The sequence below is a fragment of the Solanum verrucosum genome, unplaced genomic scaffold, assembly GCF_900185275.1.
Source record: "Solanum verrucosum unplaced genomic scaffold, falcon-dt-bn FXZP01000067.1, whole genome shotgun sequence".
Lineage (NCBI taxonomy): Eukaryota > Viridiplantae > Streptophyta > Magnoliopsida > Solanales > Solanaceae > Solanum > Solanum verrucosum.
Window position 1 is genome coordinate 1,574,953 of NW_026020175.1, and position 9,760 is coordinate 1,584,712.

General features: G+C 34.8%; 1 pseudogene; it reads right to left on the reverse strand.

Annotated features, from left to right (window-relative positions):
• Positions 1–350: 350 nt before the first annotated feature.
• On the reverse strand, positions 351–8,875 carry LOC125828949 (replication protein A 70 kDa DNA-binding subunit B-like; annotated as a pseudogene).
• Between the last annotated feature and the right edge of the window lie 885 nt (positions 8,876–9,760).

Genomic DNA, 9,760 nt, shown 5'->3' on the forward strand with positions numbered 1-9,760 from the left:
CTTTCTTTCCTATAAAGGAATTTAATTACATCAGTAATCCAACTCAGAATCATCAAAATCCAACAGTTAAAAAAATTTGAAATCCCAAATGAATTATAACTTTGAAGGAAGAAAAATGTAGTGGGTTGTAAATTCTTCCAGTAGTATACTTCCTGGATTTCAAAAGACTTGCATAACTTACTGATGACATTATGAACGATATTCTTCCAATACCTCAATGATTCTACCTTTACTTTTTAAAACTCTGTTAGTTTTTTTTACCCGAACTTTTTCAAATACTTATAAATATTTTGAATTGTTAATCATTTTGACTTATAGTTTGGTGTGAAAGTCAGATGTAGACTGACCTTTTAGACCTTTTTGGTTGGTGTGGGTGGTTCAAATTTCAGCGTCGCATTTGAAGAACCAGCTGTAGTGGTTGTTGCCATTACCTCCACCTCACTTATTTCCAAAGGCCTTATCTTTTTAGAATTCCTATCAGTAGTGCTCTGTGGAGTATGTTCCTTTTCCATGTAGGAAAGAATGGACAAAGTTGCATGTGTGTTATTTGAGCTGCCCTAAGATGACTTCCTTAGCTGAATTTGAAATTGTTTGACAACATCTCATGGCCATGATTAATAGACAATGATTGCCTCTGTAAATGTAAAGAGTCACAACAAACACTTTAGAACTAAGCATATATGCTAAATCGTTTCTGCTCAAGATATATGCTGTTGACAATAGATGTGTACAAGTAGCCAATGGGAATGAGAGATCACCTTAGCGCAAGTTATGTCAAATATGTCTTCCGCTGTCATGGAGAGTAATTTTTCTCCCAATTCACCAGATAAAGATGTTGTGGTTGTAGCAGTACCATCAATAAGATCAATTTGAAAGATACACCTGAAATTATGGCAAGTTTAAAATTTGTGTATAATATACGCTATATTTTGTACAAACTATAATTTACAAGTCAAAAGTATAGTACCGAGGCACTAATGTTGATTTCTGATTGCATTTTGGACAGTCAAAATCCTTTCTATCCTTTGTGCGCTTCTTCTGTTTGCATCCTGAGCAATCGAGCACACAAAACTCTTGGAATTCATCTGATATGGCCATTTCTGCCTCAACATAGAAGAGTCCCATTTGTCGAAAAATATCATATACATAATACGTGTTAAATTACTCATGAGTAAATATAATTTATTTTTATTATTTATGTAATAACCTGTAATATGCATATGCTTGCTCTGTTTTTGTGATACTTGACATAGCCTTATAGTATAGGTGAGGAACCATGTTTCTTATATGATTAGTGTTGGTTTAAACTAGCTCGAAAGGTGATGTGATGCCTTACACGTTTCAACGTGTGTACTGCAAGTAAACTCCAACGAAAGTATTTAAACTCGAGACAGTAAAGTGGTAATTGAGCTTAAAGTTGAAAGTTAAGTGCTAAGTAAAGCGAAAATGATTAAAATTTAGAAAATGGAATAAAATAAGTGAGCTGCTTGCTTGACTTAACTAAGCTAGTAGATGACAAGTAGGTGCATCACCTACTTTGACTTATTGACCAGTCCAAAGGACCAAGTAGGTGCATCACCTACTTGAGCTATATGGATCTAGTTAAAAAGACCAAGGTTTATGGATCAGATTGGGCCTATGCCAATGGACTCACTTGAGGCCCAAACTAAGTTAAATAAAAGGAAAATGAAATTTAAGCCCAACAGCCAAATCTGTGAAGGCCCAATATTTAAACATAAATGAAAGCAAGTAGGTGCATCACCTAGTTTGACCTTTTGAGCTGCTTGATGTACATAAGCAGGTGCATCACCTACTTGACCAATTAGTGGCTGGAAATGAAGCTTTCTAGAGGATATTCTTAAAGGTGAAGAAAGCTCAATATAAGGATATATTGGCTGCTATTCTCACTCATTTTAACACATAATATTGAGGATTAACTCCAGCTCTCTCTCTCTTTTCTCCTAAGGATTAAACAACAGCCTTAAAGTTATTCTAGGGTTCTTGAAGAAACCCTCATCTCTGCAACATAAGGTAAATGAAAACACTTATGGATTTAGCTTACTTCTCCCATGGATGATTAGGAAAACATGTTATTCATGCTCAAGTATAAAGGCATAATATTTCCAGAAGCCACTGCTCACTTCCTTGGTTATTAAGTTACTTTTCTCTTCTTCTTTAGTTTAAGTGTGAAGGGAAGTTGAAGTTCTTGAAGATTCCAAGATTAAAAGGAAAAGTTGCATAAATTGAGGTAAGGTGACTGCTCCATTTTTGTCCTTCTTATGCATGAGTTTGGATAAAGAATTACATGTGTGTTGTTGTTAAGAACTCAAGGGATGGTGAGTTCAATATTTGGTTGCTATGATAAGGAACATATTGGGCTGTTTTATGTGTATATGTGGGGACTGCATAGTTGATGTTGGGGAATAATGTGAATATTTTATATGGAAATATAGGAGAGTGTGGCGATACACCACCAAACTGAATGTTATGTAGGCCTGATGCCGGGCTACTATTTTTGTGAGGTTAAGTAGCCAAATGTGTTGATTAGCTACTAATGATAGTTTTACTTATTTCATTGTAGATTAATAATCTGAAAGGGATGATGTTAATTCCTTGTAATAACTGAGTTACACAGCAAGGTATGTAAGGCTATTCGATTCCATATTCTTTGGCATGAAATCTGATACTTGCGATTAATATCAATAAGTGAATTTCCTAAGTTCTATTCCTAGTAAAGGAAACACAGTGGCAGCGTACGATCTCCAAATAGCTAACAATATTTCCCCCTCTCCTTTGTGTATAGAATTACTTCATTATATGTTCACTACTCTATAGTCAATTGAAGTCAATTGTGTCATTTAAGCTCACAAGTAATGCATTGATGTTACATAGCTCCTTATGCCATTGTTACTGCCTTGAAGTATAATTTTCATGTCTTTTACTACTGGTTCGTATTTCCAAATCCCAAAAATGATTATGATCACCAAAACAACAATCTCAAAGATTAAAGAATCTAAGTGAAAAATTGGTATAAGAGGGTGGAAGCTCAGGGGCGAAAGCCTAGCATAGGCCGATCCCAATTGGTATAAGAGAGTGGCAGCTTAGGGGCGAAAGCCTAGCATGGGCCGATCCCAAATTTGTGGAATTATGAGGACAGCATCCCAGGGGTTAAAATGCCTAGCATGGGTCATCCTCTTCTACCGTTGATCAGCTGGTCATTTGTATCACATGCCCTCCAAAGATTTTTAAGTATAGAAAAGTAAAGAAAAAAATGTAACTTACATGCTCCCACAAGAGTAACAAAGGTGGTCTCTATTCTGATCAATGCACTTATATACAAATACTTGATTTCACTTAAGCCTTGTTTTATATAAGTTGTTGCCTTACATATTCAGTACATTTTTTTCTTATTGACGTCCCTCGCGGGAGGGACGCTGCATTTCATGCTGCAGGCATAGGTACTCTAGCTAGTAGACCTCCTCAATAGGAGCACACAACACTCATCTACTTTTGGTGAGCTCCAGGTTAATTCAGAGCTTTACTGAGTCCTTGATTTATTCATTTTGGTATTGTATCATAGTTAAGAGTAAGGTGGGGTCTGTCCCGGCCTATTTTAAGGTTTTCTATCTTTTAGAGGCTTTGTAGACTAATGTATATGGTTCAGTTGTGTCTTAACAAGTTGTGGCCTTAACGGCCAAGTCTTGTATATAAGTTTTGGGTTTACTTATGTTGGTTCTTATGGTTGCATCCTATGTGAATTTGTCACAATATTGTCATAGTTATATGCATAGTAAGCACAAGTTTAATGTTGTTTCTCTCAGGCCTTTAGGGCATCGGGTGCATGTCCGTCTTAATGGGATTTGATGCGTGATAATTTAGCCAAAGTTAGACAGTCAAAAAATTAATAAGCATACTCTCAAATGATTATCTTGAAGTATGACTTACAAAAGCTGCTGATGACATTTCTGCAATAGAGATAACTTGTTGGCCGGCAGGAGTCACTACTATGGGAGGGGCAAATGAGCTTGTTGAGGTTTTCTCTGACGCACGACTTAACATCATTGTTTTGTTTTATTTTGCCCTATTGTTACAACATATAATATATTTAGTAGGTTCTTTACATGCCAATTAAAGCTAGAGAATAATGATGAAATGTGAGTACCAGTTAATGAGTTCTATTGCCTGTGGGTATTTAGAATCCACACGTATTGTGGAATTGAAACTAGTATGCAGTGATAACCCTGTATAACACATAGCTTGTATAATGTTTTATTATTATCTAAAATTATGTTGGTAAAAAGTTCAGTGCATCTGTACCTTGATAAGTAGAAATTCCTATACTCCTTCCGAGAATTACAATCAAATCTGCCTCTGTTGCCATTTTAGCTTCAATTTCATTTCCTTCTATTTCTCTGAAATCTTCCCATAGAGTGAGGAGAAACTGCTTTTTTTCGAGAACGTGAGGTGAGAAGACTAAGTACCATGATAATGCCCAGACGATAACTGATGATCCAATCAAACAAACCAAAAAAGTGTTTACTTATTCAAAATCTTTTCAGCAAATGGGAAAATAGAAGGTGAAATGTTATACTTACTGATTGTCAAAAATTGTAATTTCTCGACACTTATGATGAGTGCGACTTGCGTATATTTGAGGACCATAACGAAGAACGATTGCCAGTATATCTACTTATATAATACATAATGAAATGTTGTAAGTGTGTGTATTAGTAAACATGAATATTTTAGCCTGATAATAACTATTAGGATCGATATACCAATTTCAGTAACAAAATCAACCATCATATGAGGAATGCGGTCAAATGTTGCGATATTCAGCTTGGTTGGTGGTGGAAGTGGTTTCTCAAGTTTGTTAGATGGTTTGATATGTTCAATTACTGCTTCTTTGTCAAGAACCCAGTAAAATTTATGTATTGGCTTGCCATATGAAGTTGGCGAGACTTTGACTTTTGCGGTAGAGATGAGATAGGTATTCTTGAGTTTAAGCTTATCTGCATACTGCTCAATTTCATTGGCATAAATAACTGCCTTAATTTGGCATGCCTGAAAGTAAGAGTTATAGAAAGCTGAGATTAACTCAAACTACTTACCAACAATAAAACCAAGGAAAAATGTCCATATGAGGTAAAAATAAAAAGAAGAATATTCATAAGATAAAATAGAATGAGCTCACCTCTTGTCACGACCCGAGCCTACACCCTGGACGTGGTCGGCACTCGAAGACCATTGCTGGTCCCCAAGCGAACCCTCATCCTGACTGACTACAAGCGGAAAACTGATTCAAGCATACAAAGCTTAAAAACTGAAATAAAAGTTCATAAAACTTAAATACAAACTCTAAGTCCAAAGAAAACTCTGTATAATAAAATATATACAACTTTCCATAAAAAGACAACTTTAGTCTTTAAAACATTTAATAAAATAAATGATACAGACTTCTTAACTATACTGACTATCTATGAAGCCTCTACCTGATAAAGATGGAAGTCGGGACAAGACCCACGGCATCCTAACAACTGATATAACTGAAAGGTAAATGAAATCCTCTGAAAGCAAGGAGGCTCACCATAGCTAACTCGGACTCTCGAATGTATCAACGAAGCTCCTGTTGATGATCCTGAATACCTATGTCTGCATCATGTGAAGATGCAGGCCAAATGGCTCAGTATGTGGAATGTACGAGCATGTAAGAGGAATTCTAAAACATAAACATAAGCTTGAAACTTGATAGAAATGAAACATACTTACCTCTTCTTAAACTTACTCAACTCAAGGAATACTTAAGGGTACTCAAAACTACTCAAACTTACTCAACTTAGAAGTACTCAAGGATAAGATACTCAACTCCGAGATTAGATACTCAACTGAAGGATATGATATTCGACTCAAAGATATGATATTCGACTCTGGATACTCAACTTTGAATACTCAACTAAATATGACTGAACTCATTTCAATATAAAGCAATTTAAAACAAGTGCAATATAAAGAAACAAACTGTTTAAAAACATGCTGTCAAATCTGTGTGTATGCAAGGATACAACATTACTCTGAAATGTATATAAAAATACAATAAACTGATGTATATAAAAATACAATAACTTCTGTGGGAGTTTCTCTAACCGACAACCATCACATAAGAGCTATAATGATGATACAACGATCTACCTCACGCTGCCAGCGCATCCTATACCCGGCCAAAGGTATAGGACCTGAACTGCCTAATGGATCCACTAGTCTATTTCGAAAAAGGTTCATCTAAAAAGCATGACCCTTTTCTACCCATGGTGGCTACATGGTTTATGGAGGCTGTGAGTTGTCTAAACTCTCCCCCATATCGGTGCTCAATACTACTCCAAAAAATATACTAGCTCTTATGGTTTAAAAACATACTTCTTTCTGCTGGTTTGAGATAATTGCTCAAACCTTAGCTCAAAGGTATCTTGGAAATCTCAGTTTCCTCTCTTGCTTCATTTAGAAAGCGATTACTCTTTTCTGAAAACTAACCCGAAAGCTCTTTGGAAATCTCAGTTTCCGTTCTTATTTAAATGTGAAAACATTTATAAACTTTTTGGGAATTCTTAGTCCCCATATACTTTTGAAGAAAAAAACTTCAAACTTTACTCTTTACTCCTTACTGAACTCAAAACTTAAGTCTTAAAACAAAGTTAATACGTTTGTAAAAGACTTCTTAAAATATGGTTCATACCGAATTATGGACATGAACTACTCAATGCAAGGTTTTCAATCACCATAGATAGAACTCAAATACTTGGAACTCAAGAACTTCAATAATACTACTCATTTCAAGAATGCTCAACTCAGAGTTCATGCAGAATTATGAGCATGAACTACTAAACTCAATGACTCAAAGATACCTCTCATCTCAAGACTGTTCGACTTATAATGTTCATGCGAAATTATGGACATGAACAATTCAACTCAAAGACTTCATGGATAACATGTAATAGTCCCATGATTAGAAATATAATCTCAAAGGGGTTAGAAACTCAATTCCTAAAAGGCTTAGAACTTGAAGACACCACTTCTCTAAAGGATGTTCAACTTACGACGTGCATGCGGAGTTTATGGGCATGAACAACTCCACTCAAGGGTCAAAATATCAATAAGGAATTCATGTACAACTCTTCTCATTCTCATACTTACGTTCTCAAAATTTAACTCAAATCGATGATGGATCTCAAAGGATTCAGAATTGAACTCAAAGGCTTCCTTGAACTCTACTCTTAACTCTCTCTTGAATTTGAATTATGAATTCAAGAGTTATGATTCATGATATGAAGGATCTCAATAACAATATAGCTATTCGATAATTAGGAATAGAACTTTTAAAAGAAACATGAATTCAAGAACTCAAAATCAAATTATCTCAAGAATACTCAAATCTAGGGAAGTATCCTAGATTACTCTTTTTCTGATATGAAAGTAGATGTAGGGCGTGAGGACGAACTAGTGCAACACTATGATAGCCTTACATACCTAGAATAACAAGATTCTTGAAGAATCTTTAAGAATCTTGAAGAAGAACTTGATTAGAAGCCTTGAAACCCTAGCTTGAAGGTAAACAATCAAGAAAACCTTTTTTTGAGATTCTTTTCTTGAAATCTCTATGGCCAAGAATTATGATTTTCATTAGTGAAGATGAAAATCTGATTGTTTTGAGCCTTTTATTAGTCAAGAAATTCGTTTATGGTTTTCTTGGAGGTAAAAGGCAAAAACGACTCTTTTTAATATTTTCCCGTCGGCTAATTCGTAACAGCACTGTATAGGTTACTAAAATAGTCACAACCTTTTACTCAGAAATTGGATTGACTCGAAATTGGTGGGGTTGGAAAGTAGATTCAATTACCTTTAATTGGATAGGTAATGGCTCACGTAACTCTTAATATTGTAAGAGATATGGTCATTTAAAGTTGACCCAAGCAGAATCATACATTAAAACTTAATGAAACTTGAAGAACACTTATCAAGAACTCATCAAAAACTCTAATCTTTAAATTTCAAGAACGAAATTACGCTGAATAAATCATGATTGGCGTGTGGGTGAAAGAACCCAACACTATGGAAGCTTACTACCTCTTAGGTCTTAATCCCATGGTGACAATCCGCAACAACTCTCAAGCATCTCGACGAACGCTTCAATCCTTTCTCTTTTCTCCTCTTTTCTCTTCTTCTTTTCTCTTCTTGAACTCTCAACTAAAACCCTAGGTATAAACTAGGATTATAAAACTAAACCTAATCAGATTAGACCCCTAAAATATTACTAAAAACGAATCAAATCTGTTTGGGTAAGGAAAATACCAAAATACCCCTTACTATTTCCGGTTTTGACTTTCCTTAACTGGACAGCCTAACTTCAAAAGGCCATATCTCTCTCATCCAAACTCGAAACTTAGCAAACTCGGCGGCATTGGAAAGATAATTCAAAGGTATTTCCTACGGTATCTGGTAGAACACCTAACTCATTCTGATCTAGGAGTTATGGTCGTTTGAAGTCGACCCAAAACTCATACTTAAGCATAACTTGCAAAATTTCAGATTTTGCTATTTCCAATTTAGTTCTTTTTCGAACTCAAGGTGCTACATCTAGTGAACTTAACACTTAAGAAATTTTAATTCCTCGGTAAAATCCTACTCACAACGAAGGATGGTTCAAGTCTTTTTCGAAAATTTTTCTGGGTTGTTACACTTCTTCATCTTCCAAAATCAAATTTTGGAATCTACATTTCTTGTCAGGACTTTCTCGCGGGAGTTCTATTTCCACAATTTGAACTTTGCAAATCCAATCTCGTGTTGCTAGTTCTATTCGGTCGATGTTCAATCTTAGTACCATGTTTGTATGAATATATTTAACCAAACAGTAGTATCTGCAGGATAGCATGAGTGCATGACTATTGAGTCAAAGTCCTTTCTTTTTTGTGGTTGCATGAACATGGACGATTAAATTAGGAACATGCAACAACATAATTGCCCCCCAGATACTAAAATTCAGAAAATGTAATGAAAACACAATATGAATATTTCTAATCAAATTCGGAACATGCAAGAACATAATTATTCCTAACTTACTGAAACATTAGAAAATATAATAAATACCCCCAAATCTATCCGCTGAGTAATAAAATTGGAATTTTAAGTGAAAATAATAACTCTAATTTTGTCCCATTTTGATTTTCTCCTTTAGTGAGAAGCAAAACCTGCAACAAAAATTGAAAATGGGAAGAGGAAAAACATGAAAAGGGGAAAAAAATACCTGAGAAAGGGAGCAAAAGTTTTTCTTCAATGGAAGCCTAATAAATTTGTGCTCTATGAGTAATAAATATATATAAAAGTACAGGTGTCTTCTTAAAAATTGATGGAGGTTTGGTAGCCAATGAAATTGTGCCAAAAAAGAGACAAAATTATTACATTTCACTGTCAAAAGTCAAATTTGAACATGCTTTAATCTAATTTTTTAGTGATGTGTCTTGTGGAAATTTGATGGGTTTTGATAGCGAATGAAATTGTGCCAAAAAAGAGAAAAAGTTATTACATTTGACAGCACAATTTGACCAGCCTTCGGTCGAAGTTTCTTTTTGAACTCTATAATTAGATAACTTATGATTTTCAGATGTTATTCACAGTTCAATATAACTTATAATTTTTAGATGTTATTTACAGTACAATTTGAACAACTTTTGGTCCAAGTTATTTTAAGGCCATTATATATATATAAACA